This window comes from Triticum aestivum, chromosome 1A, assembly GCF_018294505.1.
Source record: "Triticum aestivum cultivar Chinese Spring chromosome 1A, IWGSC CS RefSeq v2.1, whole genome shotgun sequence".
Classification (NCBI taxonomy): domain Eukaryota; kingdom Viridiplantae; phylum Streptophyta; class Magnoliopsida; order Poales; family Poaceae; genus Triticum; species Triticum aestivum.
The window spans coordinates 461,409,113-461,432,485 of record NC_057794.1 but is presented as its reverse complement, the minus strand read 5'-3'; positions in this window follow the sequence as shown (position 1 = coordinate 461,432,485).

Here is a 23,373-nt window from a genome sequence, read left to right as displayed (position 1 = left end):
GGGTGTGTTGTGCTGAGGCCCCAGCAAAGCTATGTTTATGTTCTTTCTCGTTATTTGAACTCTTTAGTACGTACAGTAGTACTAGTACTATGTCTTACTACTGTTCTTCTTGCAGTTGGTACTACTACTCGTATCTTCGTGTTCCTACTGTACTTAATACGTTCGTACTAGTAGTATAATTTGGGTCAGTCGATTTGTGAAAGAAGTTCGACAGAGCGAAGGAAGAAGACGGCAGAAGAGGTGGAAGAAGCCCTTCTAGCCATCCATGTTGCATCAAACGGCTCACATGAGTCGACTGACCCAAATTGCTCCTTCAGATTGCAGGATCCACGTGGCATTCAAGGTCTCGAAGGTAGATACCACGTCCACACCTGGTTTACGGGCTCGATGCGTGCGCGACCGGCTTCCGCCGCGACAGCCACCATGCGTGCCTCCTCTGCGCGGGCGGAGACGACAATGACACGCTAGTTCCTCCTCGCCGGCGTGCTGGAGCACGCGCTCGTCCTCCTCTTCGTACGCTGCGTGCATAGACGCGGCTCCACCAGCTGCTCGCGTGCTTGGCAGCGCGGCGACATCGCGAGGAGGGACTGCAGACGACGTGAGCAGGCGAGCCTTCGGCTTCATGGCACAGGGATGGAGGCGACACGGCGGTGATGGGCGAGAAATTGTTGGCCGGAGCAGGCGGGCGCCAGCATGCGCAACGGCGGCGGCGGCATATTGATGAGTGCGTGTGTGGGAGCTTACTTTAGTTTTACATATAAGGTTGGTCAAACTTAAAATAAAACCGTACTAGTACACGTAAACATTAGACTTAGGCAACGCTTTTATTAGTTACTAGCTTATGTTCTTGCCCATTGTGACTAGCCTTAGTACCACGGCCACGATACAGAATCCTGTGCAAGCGTGTGAACCGCGGCCGCGCGGTCGATCGAACGGTGCATCACCGTATCGCGCTCGAAGGACATCCACCGAACCTTTTTGTGTGTGTGAAAACAATCCTCGAATATTACTCAACTTTTTTTCCTGTGAAAGTTCTTGACGCTGCAATATTTCCATATATTTGAGTTTAGCTCCAGTTCGTGTGTATTTGGATTTGGACGTTTTAGGTGCGCCCTAGTTTTTTTAATACTAATTTTGTGTGTGTGACTGAGAGAGAATGTGTGTATGTGTCCATATGTGTGTTGTGGCGGAAGGGCAATGTGGAGACGGTGTGCGTGTGATATAGACATAGAGAGGTGTGAATGTGCAAATGATCGTGCATGAGTGAGACATAGACAGATGCCAATACGTTGTGTATACATGAGAGAACGATCTTCTAGTTTACTTGTGTGTGTGTGTGAGAGAGAGAGAGAGCGAGAGAGAGAGAGACAGAGAGAGGAGCAACCATAACACAACAACCATCTCTCTCGATTCGTTCGTCCCTCGCACGGTCGCATGCAACACATGCATCAATGCGCACATTTTGACACCCTCACCCGGCCCCTGCCCACCTCAAGGCTCGCACAATCTCTTCGTGAATACCCATTTCTCTCCTTAGGTTTGTTTTCTCTCAATATCTGACACACACACACACGCGCGCGCGCACACACACACAGACACACGCAGCACAACACACACACACACTCCCCCGAGCACACAATTCATCCCCATCCAAGGTTATATGGCGACCACTCTCGCTTGTGATTCTTTGCACCCCAACATGCACAACACCTCAATCTTCAAAGTGGGAAACGAGCAGATCGAAGACGGCGACCACACCGCGCTAGAGAATGTGGAGTCATTTGGAAGCAGGGTGATGTGACGATGGCTGACTGACTCCTCCCCCCACCCTCTCCCTCTCTTGCACAAAATTACCAATCCCTCTCTCCCCCGCACAAAATTGTCAATCCCTCAACCCACAAGATCCTTCCCCTCTCGTCCATGTTTATCCTGCTCTCTCATCAAACATGTTGTCTCTTCTCCTTCCACGTATACAGAATCCAGATGCACACGCATCTCATGTATATTACATGTATGCATCTTTCTCACAGACCTGACTTATTCCTCTCTCTTTCTCTCTCTATCTCTCTCTCTCTCTCTGTCTCGTTAGGTTTGTCTCCTACTCTCTCGTCCACATACATACAATCTTTCCCGCCCTATCTGCTCCATCTTCAAAAGCTCTCTCTGCACATTTCATTCACACATTGGGATATGTCAAAATGTTGCTTCTATAATGGCTGATGTAGAGTTATGGTTGTTCTTGTTGAATCCTACAAAGTAATAACTATGAAATGCATTTAGATTCTCATTTGACTGGGATTATGTGAGGTTGATCATGTTGTGAAGTACTATAGACCTTGTATACATCTTGGGATTCGACAATGATTGTAACTATTGAATTGTATAGACCATTACATTCGAAGTCAATAGCCTAATATATTTATTTCACAATTTCAACAAATGATTAGTTCACTACAAACTAAGAAAACAAATGTGTACTCCCTCCGTTTTTATTTAAGTCCGCGTATTAGCATTGGTCAAAGTCAAGTTTTGTAAACTCTCAGAAAGCTTATAACAAAAAATATTACAATAACAAATAAATACCATTAGATTCATTATTGAATGTACTTTCACATCATACATATTTGTTATGGTAAATGTTTATATTTTTCTATAAACTTGGTCAAACTTTAGGAAGTTTGACTTCGGTCAAACCTAATATGCAGAGTTTACTACTACTACTCGCTAGTTGCTTAGCCGAATCACTCAACACGCCACACGGGGAGTCCAGTGTCACAAAATTTTGAGGTCGGCGAGAAAATCTCCCGCGACCCTGATTCGAGCAGCGGGAAGTTACCATCATAGCCTTCGGAACAGGCCTACAGATGACGCTTGGTAGGGGGCTGTTTTCGTAACTTCAGGTTCACCCTACCCAGCCAACCCCACCCCGGCACCCAGAGTAGTACACCTGAATACTCCCCAATTTATATCCCCACCGCAAAATAGACTTCTCCACGACACCGCAACCTTCATGCTCCTCCCCCTTACATCGGCGCACTCGTCCACCGCAGCGCATCTGCCTAATCGATGACCTCGTACACCGCACTGGAGCCGGTCCACCATCATCGTCGTACACGGAGCCTCTTCCCCAACATCGTCTTCCACCGTCTCGTATCTGCTTCCCGGAAGCCGACGCCAAGCGCAGAAGTACCACCGTCGTGGACAATGAACTGACTCCGGTTGCCGACCAAGACTCACAGAGGCTGCCGCGACCATCGTTCTCCTCCTCGATTGGTAATGTGTGTATTGAATCACTTAGCAGTACATGTGCAGTTCCAATTTTGTTCATACCTACCCTTCAAATTTCCTGGGTGCTATTGTTCCCGTAAAAGTAATTGGTTATAGCCTCCATTGTCCAACAGAATATCAACTTGTAATTGTGCATCGCTCCTGTATCATGCTATGCTTGGGTAGGTTTTTCATCTGCAACCAGTAGTGTGGCAAATGATGGAAAGGTTTTTAGAACTAGCAAAATGCCCATGCGTTGCACGCATCCAGATGCATTTGTATGAGTAGTTTATCTTGTTGGAGATGCTCTAACATGGCAGACGAGTGCTTTAATGTTGCCCACAAGATGCGCGAGTATTACTAGTAGTATATTTTTCTTGCCATGTTGAGATTTTAAAACCACGAGTGCGAACATGCAGAGGAGCAATGAAGATCAAACACGGGATATTCGGGACATCTTCAAGGAGCATGGAAAGTCAAAGAGGAGCTACACCGAACCTGTAAAACGAGCTTTGGTAAGTAACACCCTTTCAATTACTTTCGTGTAGCCTTGTGTTCTTCGATGTGTATATGTTGTAGTTTCTGTTTCTCTTAAGCGTGGTGTTCTTCGATGTGTAATAAGAAGAGTCTTAATCGTACTAATGCTTTCGTTTTTAGCTTGATGTAGGAAGTGGGTGTTCTCACCTTGTAGTCTGTTTTTATTTATTTATTCCTTTTGAATTCACTTCTCTGAGTTCTGTTTATCTGGCTTCTACTAAATGGATCTAGGTTGCTCTGAGTATTGATCTAAAAAAGAAGTAACTTCATGTCAGGATGCAGTTCCTGCGAGGAGGGAAGTATGGTCAACCTCGAGATCATGTTTCCAAAATGAGGCTGGATTACACACAAGGTGCCAGTTCCCTAATGATGCTGGATTAGACACAAGGTGCAAATTCCCAGATGATGCTGGATTACACACAAGCCAGGTGGAGTCGTCAGCTGTTCGTGTCCTCGTGGCATTAGTAAAGGCTGAAAGAAAGCGTGCAGCAGCCCTTGAGAATGTAGCTGAGTTCCTGAAGAAGCGAAAAGAGCAATCAGATGCTCTCTTCACCCAAGCCAAAGAAGAGATGGAAAAAGCCAGAAATAAGCTAGCAGAGGCAGAGCAGGCTAGGCGTCTCCTGCTATCTAAAACTGTTGTCAATACAAAATTTCCTTCATAATAGCTAGGTTCAAATGTTTATCCAGTCAGCATGCCTGTTGTGATGTCCGTGCATCTACTGATGTGGCACAAAATGTTTTTTTTGGGTCATGTAATAACAGCAATTACTTTCCAAACAATAACAGACGAAGCATTGGACATGGTATAGTTCACGCGCAAGCCCGACATTCCAAGTTCAACTTCCACATCAAACTCATGTTCACAGATATCTGCACATTCATACATAATGTCCACAACCATGATTCACTTCAAAGCCAAAAAAATGTGAGGAGAGTTATAAATAAAGAAAATCCTCTACTAGTTCCTGCTACCAGTGCGAGCACAACAAGTCAAGACCATGCGTAAATTAATTATATTTTAGTCATTTTTTGTGTTCTAAAATGCCTGCCGGCTCGCGGAAGGACGTGTTGCCGGCACACGCGCGGATTCAATGAAGGCAGGTGGGGCAGTCTTAAGCTGGTTGCACGCGGCGAGGAGGCGTGCTCAGCCGGGCCTGCAGCGAGTGCGGCCCTCTTGGCCGGCGCGCCGGTTCAATGCCTGCGCTATGAGAGGTCGCGTCCGTGTCAGAGCAATCACTCCCTCCAGTCCTTTTTTGTTTGGGTATAACAAAATCTCGTTTTCCATTCACATTTTAGTGGTAGGAGTTGTGCGTGTGTGTCTGTGAGAGAGAGAGAGGAGACGGTAGTCGGGGTTGTCTGATCGGTAAACAAATGAATAATGTCAGTCTGGGATGGAGACGAAAAGGAGACCGCAACAAATGTTGTGTCTACAGGAGAGATAGAGAGAGTAATTTTAGTGGTATGAGTCATTTGTAGAGACATATAGGGTGTGTGAGAGAATCCCATAGAGAGAAAGACAAAGTGAAAGACGAGTGGAGACTGTGTGTTTGGCGGTGAAAAAGAAAGCTTAGGTACCGAGTGATACCAGAGAACAGTAGAGACGTGAGAGATAATGAAAACCGTGTAATTTATAATGATAGGGAGAGTGTGACACTTCTCAAGGGAGACGTCGAGAGACCATGTTTGCGAGGATAGGAGCAACATGAAGTGAGCGTGCGGGTGAGCTGGAGAAAAGAGAGTGATAGCTACCTGAAGGAGCATGCATGCGAGAGAGATGGGTGTGAAGGAGTGACAAAAAAGGGATTCAAATATTTGAATTCGAGATGATGATACATGTAATCCATACTCGAACCAAAATTCATCTATCAAACATGCATACTCATATGAATTCACGCACATCTATGTTATTTAATATGTAGATATTACTGATCCATACATTTTAGTAGAACATAATTTGGTTAAAATTTTTCGAATTCAACCTTAAGATTTCGAGATCGTTGTATTTGTAAATCATATTATACATATAAAGGAGCAGAATTCTTTGTTGTGCTTTTGAAAGTATATATATATAAAATGATGTATATAGAATGTAATTCCAATTGAAAATGGATCCCGCCCGAAAAAAATAGAATACAAACGGGATTCGAATTGAGTTGGCACGGTAAACGTGCACTCTGCAAAATTTGAACGAAGCGGGGAAAGTCGCAGTAACCGCCCGAAACCAAAATCTGCAAGATGGAAATCACTACTGCCTATCCCTGCCACGCAAAGCCTATATGCTGGATTTCTATAGGTTTCGATAGGGGTAGGTTTGTAATTTCACCCAAACGTGACGTAACCGCCTCTCACCCGGATTCATACACGGTGGGCGCCAAAACACAGTGTGTCCTCGGCCGAAATCGACTCCCTCCCCGATTCATATTCATACACGGTGGGCGCCAAAAACAAACTCTCGTCGGCAAATATTCGGTGTATGCGAGATTACCGTCCTATCCCCAACCGACTAGTGTTGCTGTGATGTAGTAGAAATTTGAAACGGGGGCTAAGTTTGTAAATTTCCTCGCATTTGAGACAAGCGCGCCCTGAATACATGGTTCCCCCTTCCTCTCTACCTCCCTTTTCCCCATTCGTACTCCGTGGGCGCCAAAACACCCTCTCCACCCCACCCTCCTCCGTCCGCCGCCGTCCGCCACCCCAACCACCGCCGTCCTCCTCCACCATGCCTGGAGCTGATACCCCGACGCCGCCGTCCATTACAAGAGATCGACCTCTCTCATCCACGGCTTCGGACCGGGATCCTTGCATCCCGTCCTCTCGCTTCATCCCCGCCGTCGTCCACCTTGCCGGCGCCGCTCCTACGACCGTCTCGTCCACCGCGCCCCGCCGCCACCGTCTACCCTCCTAGATCTGCTTCCACGCCGTCGACAGCCATCGCTACCGCAGCACCGTCAAATTCTCAGCAGATGCGTACACGGCGCCGCACCAGAGGCGGTACTCTTTCGTATCTGCTCAACTTATTTATCGCAGCAAGAAAATAGATCGCCACTGCTTTACTCTGATTTCTTGTCTTGGTTGCGAAGTTGCCTTTGTCCGGTTTGCACCTTCAGATCCGCCATGGCACGCTCAACACCATACTCGCAATGCTTATGGTTTTCCCCTTTTATATTCCACACTAGTTAAATCACAGTAGACTAAATTTCAAAATTGGGTCAGTCGATTTTTCAGAGCTCGCCGGAGTTCGCCGGTGCGATCGAAGGGGCTCGGGTGGTTGTGGGGCCTCGCCGAACGAAGAAAACTCGACGCGGGTGGGGGTTGGGGTGGGGGTGGGGGTGGCGGAGGAACACAGGCGGTGGGGGCCGGTGGTCCGGCCGGCGGCCCGTGCGGTGTTCTGTATGGGAAGAATCAGAGACGAGGAAGAAGAAGGGTTAGGAGACGTAGGATCTTCATCCAACCGCCTGAAATGGTCGAGAGACAGCTAGGAGTTGCATTCTTAATGCGCTCTGGTTCATCATGTGTGGGCACTGCGCAACCAACATTTTATTATCCAAAATCTGCTTGCTCTTCTTTACCATGTTCCTCTTCCGTTCTTCTTTAATATGTACTCTCTCCGTTCCTAAATACAAGTCTTTGTATAGATTCCACCATGGACTACATATGGAGCAAAATGAGTGAATCTACACTCTAAAATGTACCTGGATACATCTGTATGTGATCCATAGTGGAAATCTCTACCAAGACTTATATTTTGGAACGGAGGGAGTATGATAGTAGTACAGTATGTTCCTTGTACTGAAGATGAGCAGGGACATTTGCAGTGTAGAGGTCTATACGGTCGGTTGTGATGGACACTTTGAGCCTCTTTGATTCGTAGAATCTTGTAAACATTGGAATAGGATTTGTAGTGGTCTGCCCACTTGAATCCTATAAGAATAGCAAGGAAATGCGGGGAGCTGTGTCGCCTTTGAGAGTTACATTGATATTAACAGTACCGCACCTTCACTTGAAGAGAGCTGGTATCCGAAGCCTTTCTAGCCGTACCGGCAATACTAGCACATATATTCCAGCAAGTTCCACTTTGCTGATTTTACTCTGATGCTTAAGGTTTTCCCGTTATATCTACACTTTGATCTGTGTAGCTGCTTTGCGTCGCACTAGAAGCAGTCCACTCTTGAAGCTAAACACTGCAATGACTTACAAAATTGGCACCAAGGCATTGAGTGCCATTCTGGATGCAATGAAACTCATACGCTCCCCACCTGTTGATTCTTGTTCAGAATATGATCCTAATGACTATTCTAACCTCGAGGAGTCAAAGGCAGATGGCCTGTCCTGTTCACCCATCAAGGTGCCTGTTCTAATTTGGCAATGTTTTATTGATTGCGGGTATCTTGCATATGTTGTCTTGCATTTCTTCTACTTTGTTGCACCGCCATCTGCTTAGTTTACTCATCATATATGTCGAGATGCCATTCCCATCCATTATCAATACATATTCCATCTGTCATCATAACATGTTTTTCCACTCAAATGTTGTTCTTGTGCATCAGACATCAAAAAGGAAGAGGGTGATTGCCGAACCTGAAGGAGCACCAGCAAAGTCCTTGAAAAACATGGTGGTGCTGGAGAAATCAGACAGCACCCCACTTATATTGGCTGTACAACCAGTGACACAAAACGTAGGACCGACTCCAGCAGATTGTACCCATACTTCACTAGCCACACCACTAGCCCCACCACACAGGACATGCACTCCAGCAAAAGGTATACCGATTTCATTTGCCATAGCACCAGCTGTACCACAGAAAAATCCCACTCCAGCAAAAAGTACAACAAGTCCACCGGCCGAAGACCTATCCCAACTGCAGAGACGGGCAATTCCTGCAGATTGGAACCCCATTCCGTTTATTCCCAGTTTAAAAGACAATGCTTTCAATGTTGTTAGGGACTACGTGCATATATTCCCATCATGGGATGATTATTGTGAAGACAAACACCATTTTCACATCTTCCTGTCCAACTTATGTGTAAGTGCTATTATTCATGGCTATTATTTTCCTGTTTTCTGCTGATTGAACACATCAATGATTTACATTACATTGTTGTAACTAGGCGAGGGTCAATCTGGATAGTCATGACGAGCAAAGCTTGCTTGTGCTTTTCAAGGAAGCATTGCAGCAGTATCGGTGTTACCTGAGGAAATCACACTTTGATGGCAAGTCTATAAACGAATTTCCGGTGAAGTCTCCTGTGCTAAATTTAGAAGACATTGAATGGAAAAACCTTGTTATGTACTGGTCTCGTTCCCAGGATGAGGTACTATCTATGAAATCACATGACAATTTGAACTTCTACTTTTCCGCATGTGCCTTATGGATCTTTTTTGCAGGAAATCTGCTTGAAGAAGAATTCCAGTTTGACAAGAACGACAGGATATCGCAAATATGCTTCCCGCTGCTTTGCTCTTGTTAGTACATGTTGTCCTGTATCACTGTACTTGCGTACATACCTGGTTCATTATGTGACAGCAGTATGCATGATAGCTTGCTTATCATTTGTTTACTCTAAATTATCTGATCTGTATGAATGGTTACATTAGTGTAGAATATATCCAATGCCATTGTTTTTTTAGCTCTACATTGTTCTTGTAAGTAGATGATGTCCTTTATCAGTGTACTTATAATGAAAGGTAGTTGTTCATGTACCATCACTCTGCAACTTATTTTCCTTTGCCCTCCATTTTCTACACATCAGATCTATATTTACTCTTACCATAAGGTTGGTACTGAAGAAGTTTAGCTGTGCATTGCTCTTGGCTGTACCTTTTGCCTGTATCGCTGCACTTACATTTATAGCTACTTGGTTATGTAGCATCACTCTTCATCTTATCTTAAATATTCTCCATTTTTCCGTATATTATCACATATTTACTCTTAACAAAATGTAGAATAAAGGTAATGCTTTTGAAGAAGATTCTGTGGTAAACTTCTTGAATTGCCCCCCCCCCCATCAGCATGGACAAGGCCTTTATAGAGCCTGTCTTCACCAATAATGTAAGTTTATCCATCTCAAGCCTTCAAACTTTGTTGTATATATTTGGTTAGGCATGACTGCAACAGCTGTTTATTTTTGGTGTTTGCATCGAATTGCTTGTTTAAAGTTTATTATATGTAGTTCATAAACAAAAGTTCGTCCTTACTCAATTTAAGTTTTCAGTTGTACAACCAAGTTCCTTCTTCATACCATGTAAATTAAACTATACAGAGCAAGTGATCTTCTTTTGCACTGCATGTATGCTTCTGTTCTTCATCTGTAATCCAGTGGTGTGGTGAACCTACCCACTATAGCATAATGTCATATTCTTCAATGTCTTAACTATGAAAATGTCATATCATTCTACTATTATTTAAACCGTCTTTTTATTTGCCAATCTGAAATGGTATAAATTGACAGCACACTAACCATTGATACTTATGAGTTCTTGATCTGTAATCCAGTGGTGTCGTGAAGCTGCCAACTCCTTCACAATGTCATTTCCTGCCATGTCTTGACCTGAACAATACCATATTGCGTTAATGCAAATTTAAACTGTGTCACTTTATTCGTCAGTAAGAAATGTGATGAATTGTCAGCACTGATACTTTTATGTGCAAAACCTGTCTTCTGTCTGCTTGTTTATCTTTCAGAGTGAGGAAGATATAAGTGTTGAACAAGCGTTGTCTCATCATCTTGCTCAGCTGCTTGCGCTGCAGCTCCCCAGCAGGTCTAACCTTTCTTGAACTCTATTGAAGTGCTATCCGTTTTGTATATTATATTGTCAGCGTGTTTATTTGCACTAGTGGCGATCTTTGATGCCCAGTGTATGTAATCTGCTCTCTGCTTGTGCTTTATTATCATAGTGGCAAACTTTGATGCCTAGTGGATGTAATATGCCATAATTTCTTTATTGTATAGTATAGGTTTTTTCTTATTCACGATGCTGTAGTTATTTTACTATATATATCCTGTCTTCACAGTAAACCGGCCAAACCGTAAAATTATGGTACATAATCGGGCCGTCATGCAATCACGATGTAGGTTGGGCCTGAAACGTGCCGATCAGCTCACAGGCCGGCAGCAGCCCAAAATGAACCCTAGCCCATGATTGTGCGAATCAAATCACGGGCTTTTAACAGGCCGAAAAATTGTCTCGGTCCTTGTTTGGCCCAATCAGATATCGGCTGCGAGCAGGCCGGATGCAAACCGGGCCGTAGTTAGGCCCAACTATATGACGGGCTTTTAACAGACTGAAATTAATATAGGGCCGAAATGTTAAATGGGCCCTTAACAGGCCAAAACTAATATCAGGCCGAATTACTAAGTGGGCCTTTAGCAAGTGGGCCCAAAAGCATAGTGTCCAGTTGACGGGCCGAATCTGATATGGGCCATAATTAGGCCCAAAACCTCTTAAATGGCCGGACCTGATCTGGGTTGTAATTTGGCCCAGAACATGGTAGGCTTCTAATGGGCCGGATCTCATATGGGCCACTATTAGTCCCGGAGCGTGGCAGGCCATTAATAGACCGTATCAAATATGGGATGGCATTTGGCCCAAAACATGGCAGCCAGTTAACGGGCCGGCCTACTAGGGTCCTCAAAATCTTGTGGGCCTACAGCTGGGCCGGCCCATTAATGTCGGTGAAATCTCGTGGTCCTTTAGCTGGGCCAGCCCATTATGATTCGCAAGAATTTTGTGGGCCTTTACTTGGGCCGGCCTATTATGGCACACAAAAATCTTGTGGGCCTTTACCTGGGCCGACCCATTATGGCCCGCGAAATCTTGTGGGCCTTTAGCTGGGCCGGCCCATTATGGTCCGCAAAATCTCGTGGGCCTTTAGCTGGGCCGGCCCATTATGGTCCACAAAATCTTGTGGGCCTTTAGTTGGGCCGGCCCATTTAAACTTGCTGGGCCGTGCCACGTGTCGATGTATCATAGGGGCCTTCTGTCCAGTGAGTGGATGACAACTGTCCCGACGATGAGTCGACACGTGTTTCCTCTAGCCAATGATGATTTTACACATGGAAAATCCCCATTGGCCGGGCTGTTAACGGGTTATCGGATCCAAAACCCGACCCGATAGCTTAGGCGTTCCATTACGGTGGATGTCACGTGTCGGTCACCCTTGACGAAAGCACTTCTGTGACACATGATTTATCGTCATGGAAGTGGACACTTTCGTGATGATAATTTTGGTAATGTCATGGAACACTTCTACGATAGCACATGTATGACTATCTTGATTCTGTCATAAATTTGTCATGGATGTACATGCATGACAAAAGAAGCGACCTACTGTGACAAACACGTATCATCACGGAAGTGTATTTTTTGTAGTACACATACCAGCATAGAGAGAATAACATTTCCACAAATCTAATCTGCTGACACGTTTGGCAGCATGACATCATGCCATGGCCTGGTCATTATTCGAACCGTTTTTCTCAACCAACCACTGCACATATCGCGAGGTGGTTTCCTCGGCACGTCTTGTCGAAGCAGAGATCGTGTCCCCTTATCACGAGATTCTCATCAATACGGATGTGGGTAACCCAACCGCGCCATCAATTACGGTGCTCGGGGAATAAGCGATTTCACCAGGTAAGTGGGGAGGCGCATCGCCTCTTCCGCCCTTATAAAGGGACAAAGTTTCACCATTTTACCCACACCGTCTTCCTCCTTGCTTATCCATTCTCACGCACTCGAGCTCCAGCGCCCAAGTTTGCGTCTTTCTCCTTAAACCACTCCAAGCATGTCCGGAGCGGGAGGCAAGTGGATGATCTCCTCCATCATGGAGGAGAACATCACAAAGCTACGGGAAGCCGGATATCTGGCCACGGACATCGCGCACTGGCTGCCAGATGCGGGGCAGATCATCCCTACACCCGAACCCCATGAGAGGGTAGTTTTCCTTACCCACTTTGTCCGTGGACTAGGATTTCCCCTTCACCCGTTTGTCCGCAGGCTCATGTTCTACTATGGGCTGGATTTTCATGATCTGGCCCCCAATTTCATCCTCAACATCTCGGCGTTTATCGTCGTGTGCGAGGCCTTCCTCCGCATCAGGCCCCACTTCGGCCTGTGGCTGAAGACCTTCAATGTTAAACCGAAGGTGGTTGTTGGCCAGCAAGCAGAGTGCGGAGGCGCCATGGTGGGCAAAATGCCTAACGTCACCTGGATCGAAGGCTCCTATGTGGAGACCATAAAGTGGTGGCAATCGGGGTGGTTCTACATCACCGAGCCGCGCGACACCAACTGGGTGGCGGCCCCCAAATTTCGATCTGAAATCCCCACGCGGCTCACCTCCTGGAAAGAGAAGGGCCTGTCCTGGGGTTCCCCGGTAGAGCTGACCAGACTCCAGACCTGCATCAAGAACATGATGAGCAAGAAAATCAAGCTCGTCAACGTGGTCCAGGTCATGCTCTTCCATCGGATCCTCCCGCGTCAACGACGGGTATTCAATTTGTGGGAGTTCGACCCGGCCAAGCACTAGACGCTGCGAGAGCTCTTCGACACGACGCACAAGGACGTCTGCAAGGTGCTGTTCAAAGGCGCCGAGGTACCTCCTCCCCTTACCGAGGACCGCGGACTCAGCGGAAAGCACCATGCCAATCCGGTAAGTTTTTATATCTCACAAGATATTTATTTGCCCCGGTTTAATCAAGTGCGGGATCTAAGCTTCCATGCCATTAACAGGACTGGGTAGAGACAACAGAGCAGATCAATTGCCCAGCCCCCCCTGCCTGAAGATCCTGCATATGCTCTCCTAACGGAGATGCTGGTTCCGGCGCCTTACGAGGTGCCGGTGAAGAAGGCCAAGAAGAAGGCCAACGGGACCCGAAAGGGTCTCCGGCGCAAGGTTATATCGGACTCATCGTCTGATAACTCCGAAGCGCACTCCTCCCACGAAAACGAGGAGGAAGAGGAAAGTTCTCCCCCCCAGCCGGGGGAGACAAGAAAAGGAAGGCCGCCCCAACAGGGGAGGCTGAAGGGTCCAAGAAGGGAAAGACCCTCCTTCCGGACTGCTCCACGATGGCCGCCTACAGCGATGACGAGTGGTTACCCAGGGACAAGCCCCTGGCGAAGTTGTAAGTATCCGGATACCATAGTAATTCATGGTATGTTTTATTGCACTGCTTCTCCTTACATCGAATATGATTATGCAGTCCGTCCCAAGCCCGTACCGACGCATCTTCGTCGGACGGTTCTTTGGACTCGTTGAATATGAATAGCGATTCACTTCCGACCGCCTCCACTCCTTGCCCTACGGACAATGTCATGGTGTTGTCTCAAAAGGCACTGAGCCGAGGGGAGGTAGTCCTGGGGGCGCCTCGAGGCAACCTTCTAGACCCTGGGCACAAAGGGAGCAAGACTCCCACGGGCTCTAAGTTCGGCCCCCAGCCGAACACTGCGCCAGAACCTTCGGTGGTTCCGGACTCCGGCAGGCGACCCCGCGTTAAGGGGGGCAAGCCGCTCGTGCCGGTGGCCTCTGTCCATCCAGAGGCACCGGAAAACTTGCTGGAAGCGCTTCGCGGCGCTTCCATCAACGAAGAGCACCGCACTATCATGAGTGCGGTGATCGAGAAAGTTCAGTCCACCAAAAACGGACTAACCGAAGCTTGTGCCAGCCTCCTAACAGGCTTTCAGGTAAGCAATCAAAATATATGAGAATATTACCGCATAGACAGTAGCCCTTGATGCTCTGTTTGGCGTTCGTGAAGAAAGGCCGAATAGAGGATCAAATAATGACTCAGGAGTTTAATCAGAATATGTCTATGTGCATATGCAGGCTTCACTGCTGGTCATTGTCGCACGTACTGCGGAGGTCGCTGCACTGAAGCAGGACCTTGAGCGGTCCGAGGACGAGCTCTACCTTACCAAGAGGCAGCTCGAGGAGAGAAAAGGTAAGCAATACCTTGTCTATATATTAAAAAGAAATTTGGTTGTAAAATAATAGGATCATCATGAATTTGCCAGGGGCCACGACCGAGGTGGCGACCCTGAAGAAGGCACTGTCCGATGCCGAAGACAAAGCGGCCAAGGAGCGCATTGAGTGGGAAAAGCAAGCAGCCCGGGTAGGCGAGGTGCAGCAAGAGCTCGAGGCTCTCGCCAAAAAACACGAGTCCTTGGAGCTTGACTCTAAGACGCGAGAGTCCGAGCTTGCGAAGGTGCTCGAAAGCGCATAGAGCGCCAAGGCTGAAGCCCACAAGGCCCTCCAGGAGATTGATGCGGTGAAGAAGATAACAGTGGGTAAGGCATTCATTATGCAAAGCAAGCATGTGAAGGAAACTTTCCTTTTACTTACCCGAGTTCGGAGCTCTCCAGGAGCGTTCGCGGATCTTCCCCGCAATGTGCTGGATGCCGCAGAGTTTTATCGAGCTGAGGAGGGGAACTCGATGGAAAATTTGTTCTGGTCTCAGTATACTAGGACCGAACACCCAATGCCCTTGAGCGACCAACTGAAGCAACTGGTCGAGATTTACAAGGCGGCCGAACAGGCCATGAAGGGTCTTATAGTCCGTATGTGGCCTGGCGATCCCCTGCCTAGCAGCTGCTTCGGTGTAACATCCAAAATTTTCAATTTGGAATGTTATACACTAGATCATCATTGCATATCATATCTTATTGCTTTTGGGCCTGATCCAGAAATTCTACACAACTCAAGGACCCACGGAGAGAGTTGGGGATTTCGTTATTTTCATATTTGAGTTTTCTCAAATTTTGAAAAAAGGATCATTTGATTTTATTTATTTTATCTTTAATTATTTCAATTATAAAAATAAGTGAGAGGGAATAAAATGACTTTCCCAAAATAAAGAAATATTGAGGATTTAATAAAAAATCAAATAAGATTTTATTTTGGAGTTTTTCCGCTGTTTTTTTAATTTAAGAAAATGCGCGTTTTTCAAAATTGCATTTAGGCCCCAAATAAATGTTCACTTTGTCCTTCTTGATTTTAGAAGTTGAGGAAAATTTATTTCGGGATTTTTGGAGTCTGTTTAGTATTTCTTTGCATTCTTTTTTCTGCACGTCAAATTATTTAAAAATAACTCGGACCGACCTAACCGGGCCATGTCCGACTAGGACACTTGGCCCGGCCGGCCTTTAAAGCCGCGAGGGCCCGAGCCGCACCGCAGCCGCCCTAGCCCTGAAACCCTAGCCGCCGTTGCCTCGGTTTTCGCAAAGAAAATCGATCGTGGTTTTTTTTCGAAAACCTAGATCCTTTTTTTAGATCTGGTTCGGTTTATTTTCTTCAGATTAGTTATTTAGCGAACGGCCGCTTTTTCGTTCGTTTTTATGAACGGTGTTCGTCGTTTAGCCGTAGACAGCGAACGTTCGTTCGTTAGCCTGTTTGTCGTTTTTCTTTTTCTCGGATTTTCCGCGATTATTTCTGATCGCGATTTCCGATCTGATTTTTGTTTTAGTTTAACTTTTCGCTCGTTTATCGAAATCAGGCGATTCAAGCGCCTAGAGTTTCGTCTCAAAACCCTCTTTCCGTTTAACCAACTCAAACAAGTTTTTTCTTCTGTAAAATTTGACTTAGATCCAGATTAGTAAGCAAAGCTTGTTTCTTTTGCCGTTTGCCTTTCGTCGCTTCGTTTGATTTGTTTCTTTTTGCAAACCGGAGTTCTTAAGTTGAACTTTCTGGTTAGATCTCTTATTTGAGTTTTAACTGTGCATTAGATCAGTACTTATTGTATGCTTGTTTGTTTGTTTGCGTTAGAGTACCCGGAGTGTGCCGCTTGCTACTTCAAATCTCTAGGTTTCATGGATCATCAGCAAGGCAAGTAACACTTTGATCATACCTCTTACCACCCTATTTTATTGCATTAGATCAATCCTCAAACATTGCATGATTAGGATCTAATTAAATTGTGGGTTTTGGGATGTAGATGAGGTAGTACCTATTACCTGTTTTATTATAAAACCCTTGGGAGTTACTTCTACATTTGCTTATATTGCCATGCTATGCTAGTAGACGTGGATTGGGTGAGTGTATCCATGACAGATGTAAGATTGTTAATTAACGGTTTATTTAAGGTGGCAACTTTAATACACATCTGGGTGGACTGAGGCACCTTGGTATTCCAGCGATTGCCTGTTTTTCTTTATGGACCGCCACCCAGGCTCAAAGGGATCATGAGATTATTCATGCTAGAAACTTCCGTGTGCAGCCTCAAGCTACTATGGGCTCTAGCATAGTTGATTAAGTCGTGCGAATTCTTATCGTGGTAGACTAGCAGATGTAGGGGAAAGTAGGTGTAACGGTCTACCCGATCGTAAGGTGCTAGCGCTTCTGAAAGACTATGTCTCGGTCATCCGTTTCTCAAACATCATGTAGTGCGAGAAATACAATGGAGGAGATCGAGTCTTGTGGGGAAAAGTGCGCAAACCTCTGCAGAGTGTATAAACTAATCATGATTAGCCATGTCCCCGGTTATGGACGTCATCTAGTACTTGGATTATCATGTGAATCTCATCATGTTACTTTAATCAATTTTGTTGGGTTTTAATGATGATGTTCAATTGGGATTGAGAGGGTGTCTACAATCTCAATGTTTAACAACCACCATGATAGTTAAATAAAATTTATTCCTTTGCAGTAGGGAAAAATTGGCTTTACACAAAACTGTAACCATAGAGCTTTCCACCAGCCATATATGCATGTAGTATAGCCTATTTCTGTTCATTACTCTCTATGTGTTACATTGCCAGCATATTCCATGTGCTGACCCATTTTCGGGCTGCAATGTTCATGTTGCAGACTTTTCAGACGACGAGTAAGGTGCCTTTAGGTCGTGGTTCTATACTCAGTGATGCCGTTGGAGTTGATGGACTCACTTATCTTCCAAGCCTTCCGTTGTTATCGTTATTAGATGTCCTTAAGCCATATTACTTGTAAAAGTTCTCTTTTGAGACACTCATTGTAATAAGTGTGTGATTGCTACTCTATTATAAATCCTTCAAGTACTGTGCGTGTCAGCATTACTGATCCAGGGATGACACTGAAGCACAGAGATCGGACCGTTTGAGGTCTGGTCACTACAAGATGGTATCAGAGCACATGCTGACTGTAGGACACGACCACTAAGCTAAAGCCCTAGATCACTACTCACTCTTCCCATTTCTGACTCCTCATCTTTTCTACTCTTTTAGGATGGCGGATGCAAGGAACAAGTTCACGCAACCGGATGAAGATACACCCTTTGGACGCCACCTGAAGGAAGTCACTAAGTACTTGAACAACGGAGTACCAAGCTTCACCGGGACCTACAACGCCACTTTACCTGAGGAGGAGCGCTGGATGATTCAAGTTCAAGTTCCAGGAAGGACGTTCGCACCAGTCACCGAGCCCATAGAGTTTTCCTTTGATGCACCAACCTGGAGTCTAGGAAAGAGCATGTCAGCCCACATCGCCATGGGACGTATTGGAGAAGTTTACTGCAATGATCTCAAGGATACTATCAACCAGATTTGTGGGCGCCGAGATGAGCATTGGGAGATGATCAACACCAAGAAGGATAGATCAATCGCATCTTTTATCCAGGAGTTAAACCAGCACATTTGACGTCAGGAGAACCAGATGTGCGTAGACATGATGGATCTGAAGAAGGCGATGACAAGAATCACGGAGCTGGAGGAAGAACTCAAGGCTACACGTGAAGATTATGAGGAGGAAATCGTCGTACTAGTGGAGAAGAATGACGACCTGATTAAGAAGATCGGAATATTCATGGGAGACCCTACACCAGTAGAAGAAGACGAAGAACCCAAGGAGATTCGCCCGGAAGACTACATCATCATCGACGACACCGACTCTGACCTGAGCGATGATGACTATGAAGACGAAGCTGGAGCAGATATCATGGAGTCTGCAACCGAGGAATATTTCTAGTAGACCACCAAATCAGTAGTAGTATTCCACCATGTAAATAGAATAGTCCGAGCACTTTCGCGATAGTTCTAGATCGATTGTATGCCCTTGATTGATTGAGTGAAATGTTTGTGTTTGTCCCATGTGCATATGGGTAGTGTTTTCTCATTAGACCTCATTCTATTCCAATCTCTCCCCTCTAAACCCATCAGATGCCTCCGAGACGTGACAATGGATTTGCCTTTCCACCGGAGCTCACTCGGTTGATCCAGCAGCAGAATGCGTTGATGCAGTTGCTAGTCCAAAATCAGAATCAGGGGAACAACAACAACAACAACAACCCACCACCACCACCACCTATTGCTCACATAACCCGTTTCCTTAGATTGAATCTGCCGGTGTTCTCCAGTAGCACCGAGCCTATAGTACCAGATGATTGGCTCCACAAGATTGGAAGGGAGTTAACCACTACAGGATGTACTGATGCTGAGAAAGTGCGCTTTGCCGCACATCAGTTGGATGGACCAGCAGCATCATGGTGGGAAAATTACACTGTCACCTACCCTATAGCCACGGTGACATGGGACCAATTTCAGCAGGCTTTTCGTACTGCCCATGTTTCAGTAGGAGCTATGGCCATGAAGAATGGTGAGTTTCGCAACTTGCATCAAGGAGGACGGACAGTTGGCCAATACGTGGATAACTTTAGTAAGTTAGCACGTTATGCCCCGGATGACGTTGCTACGAATGCAGCTAAGCAGGAGAAGTTTCTAGAAGGACTGAATGATGAGTTGAGCATGCAGTTGATGGTAGCAACTTTCAACAACTACCAGGAGTTGGTAGATCATGCTCTTATGATTGAAGGGAAGCAGCAACAGATTGAGAACCGCAAGAGGAAGTATGGACAAGGGAAGTACAATTCAGGAGCTCAGCAGAAGCCACGTTTTACCCTGAAATCGGGAGGACATTTTCAGCATACCCATGGAGGAGGGAGTTCGCATAATCATAATGGCCCCAATAACAGTAATGGGAATGGGGGAAGCAATGGTCAGAACCGTACCAACCCATCAACCCCAGCCAAGAGAGACCTGAGCCAAGTCACTTGTTATAAGTTTCAGAAGACCAGACATTATGCCAATGAATGTCCTGAAGCCCAGAATGGAAATGGCAATGGAAGCTCTGGGAAGAAGCCAAACCCTTTCAACAGGGGACAGGTGAACCACATTAACGTGGAGGAGGTTGAAGCCCAGCCAGATGCAGTAATAGGTAAGTTTTTGGTTAAGTCATTTACTGCAATCGTTCTTTTCGATACTGGTGCATCACATTCATACATATCAAGGGGATTCGTGGATAAGTCTAAACTGCCCACCAAGGTTCTTAGAACACCTATGTTAGTAAGCTCACCAGGAGCGGAGTATATGGCCAGTAAAGGATGTTTTGAAGTGCCATTGAGTATAGGTAGGCATGTCTTCCCCTCGGATTTAATCATTCTGGAATCGCAAGGTTTGGATGTGATTCTAGGTATGGATTGGCTGTCGATGTATGGAGGAAACATCGATTACGCCAGTAAGTCGATTTTGCTTACCACCCCAGAAGGAAGAAGGGTCAAGTATGTATCACGGCATGTGCCGAATAGGACTCAAGTAAATTCCTTAACAGGAGTTGTACAGGAAGAAGTACCGGTGGTAAAGGATTTTCCAGATGTATTTCCAGAAGAGTTGCCAGGCATGCCACCGGATAGGGACATTGAGTTTTTGATTGAGCTTTTGCCAGGCACATGACCAATATCTAAGAGACCGTATAGAATGCCCACAAAGGATTTGGAGGAGATTAAGAAGCAGATTAAGGAGTTACTGGATAAGGGATATATTCGTCCAAGTTTGTCACCTTGGGGATCACCAGTACTTCTAGTGGAAAAGAAGGATGGATCATTAAGGATGGTTGTTGATTATCGAGGATTGAATGAAGTGACGATCAAGAATAAGTACCCACTATCGATGATCAATGATCTGTTTGACCAATTGCAAGGAGCAAAGGTATTTTCCAAGATCGATTTGCGATCAGGATACCACCAATGAAGATTCGAGAGCGGGACATACCTAAGACAGCTTTTACCATGAGGTACGGGCTGTATGAGTATACCGTTATGTCATTTGGTCTGACTAACGCACCTGCTTATTTTATGAACATGATGAACAAAGTGTTTATGGAGTTTTTGGATAAGTTCGTCGTAGTATTCATTGATGGTATTCTGGTTTACTCGAAGAATGAAGAAGAACATAAAGAACATTTGCGCTTGGTACTTGGTAAGCTCAAAGAACATCAGTTATATGCCAAGTTCAGCAAATGCGAGTTTTTGTTGAAGGAAGTTGGATTCCTCAGACATGTTATATCCGGAGAAGGAATAGCAGTAGATCCCACCAAAGTTGTCACTGTAACAAATTGGGAAGCTCCAACAACAGTTGGAGAGATCCAGAGTTTTCTTTGACTCGCAGGATACTACCAGAGATTCATTGAAAATTTCTCGAAGATTGCAAAACCTATGACGGAGTTGTTGAAGAAGGATACCAAGTTCAATTGGACTGAGGAATGTGAGGCCATTTTCCAGGAGTTGAAGAAACGTTTGGTTACCTCACCAGTGTTGATTCTGCCAGATCAGCGCAAGGATTATGAGGTGTATTGCAACGCTTCACGTCGAGGACTTGGAGATGTGCTTATGCAGGAGGGAAGAGTTGTTTCGTATGCTTCATGACAGGTTAAGCACCATGAGTTGAATTATGCTACACATGATTTGGAGTTAGCAGCCGTAGTGCACGCATTGAAGACTTGGAGACATTTTCTCATTGGAAACCATTGTGAGGTGTACACGGATCACAAGAGTTTGAAGTACATCTTCACGCAGAAGGAGTTGAATCTCAGGCAAAGAAGATGGTTGGAGCTCATCAAGGATTATGATATGAGATTACATTATCATCCCGGAAAGGCTAACGTAGTAGTTGACGCATTGAGCCGCAAGAGCCATGTCAACACACTAATGACCGGAGATTTACCAAAGGAGTTAGTCGAGGATCTTTGCGAGCTATGTTTGGAGATAGTTCCGAGAGGCTATGTAGCAGCATTGGAGATACAGTCTACGCTTATGGATAAGATCAAAGAAGCTCAGAAGACTGACAAGGAGATTGCCTCTATTAAGGAGAAGATGAGCAAGGGAAAAGTTAAAGGATTTCGTGCGGATGAACACGATACCTTATGGTTTGAGGACCACGTTTATGTGCCCAATGATCTGGAGATCAGGAAGTTAATTTTGCAAGAGGCCCATGATTTGCCGTACTCGATTCACCCAGGAAATACCAAGATGTATTTGGATTTGAAAGACACTTTCTGGTGGACCGGAATGAAGAAGGATATTGCAGAGTATGTAGCCGTTTGTGATGTATGTCAGAGAGTAAAGGCAGAGCATCAGAAGCCAGCAGGATTGCTACAGCCATTGCCGATACCCGAATGGAAGTGGGATAAGCTAGGCATGGATTTTATCACGGGATTACCCAGGACCTGCTCAGGCTATGAATCGATATGGGTTGTAGTCGATTGCTTGACGAAGGTAGCTCATTTCATCCCCGTGAAGACCACTTACACCAGTGCTAAGTTGGCAAAGATATACATGACCAGGATCGTATGTCTGCATGGAGTTCCTAGGAGCATTGTATCAGATAGAGGAACCCAATTTACCTCAAAGATCTGGAATCAGTTGCATGAAACTTTGGGTACTAGACTAGAGTTCAGTACAACTTTTCATCCGCAGACCAATGGACAGACCAAGAGAGTCAATCAGATTTTGGAGGATATGCTGAGAGCTTGTGCGCTAGATTATGGATCTAGTTGGGATGACAATTTGCCATATGCGGAGTTCTCTTACAACAATAGTTATCAATCCAGTTTGAAGATGGCCCCTTTTGAAGCCTTGTACGGAAGAAGGTGCAGAACACCATTGTCGTGGGACGAAGTTGGAGACCGCCAGTTGTTTGGACCAGATTTGATTAAGGAGTCTGAACAGAAAGTGAAGTTGATTCGTGATAGGCTCAAGGTAGCCCAGTCCAGGCAGAAGAGCTATGCAGATTCTAAACGCAAGGAGATAGTTTACAAAGCCGGAGATAGAGTTTATCTTCGTGTATCTCTACTACGAGGAGTTAAGCGCTTTGGAGTTAAGGGAAAGTTAGCGCCACGTTTCGTGGGACCATACAAAGTTTTGGAGCATATGGGAGAAGTTGCTTACAAGTTGGAGTTGCCCGAAGGATTGTCAGGAGTTCACGACGTGTTCCATGTTTCCCAGTCGAAAAAGTGCCATGCAGAGATGGCTGATATACCACTAAGAGATACAGTGCCGCTGGAAGCAATTCAGTTGGATAGTGATTTGACCTACGATGAGAAACTAGTCAAAATTCTCGAATATGCCCGCCGAGTCACCCATAGCAAGGTTACCAGATTTTGTAAAGTTCAGTGGAGCCACCACACCGAGGATGAAGCCACCTGGGAGCGAGAGGAAGATCTGCTGAAGGACCACCCTCACCAATTTTGTAGCCAACCCGAATCTCGAGGGCGAGATTCATCCTAAGGGGGGTAGGTTTGTAACATCCCAAATTTTCAATTTGGAATGTTATAC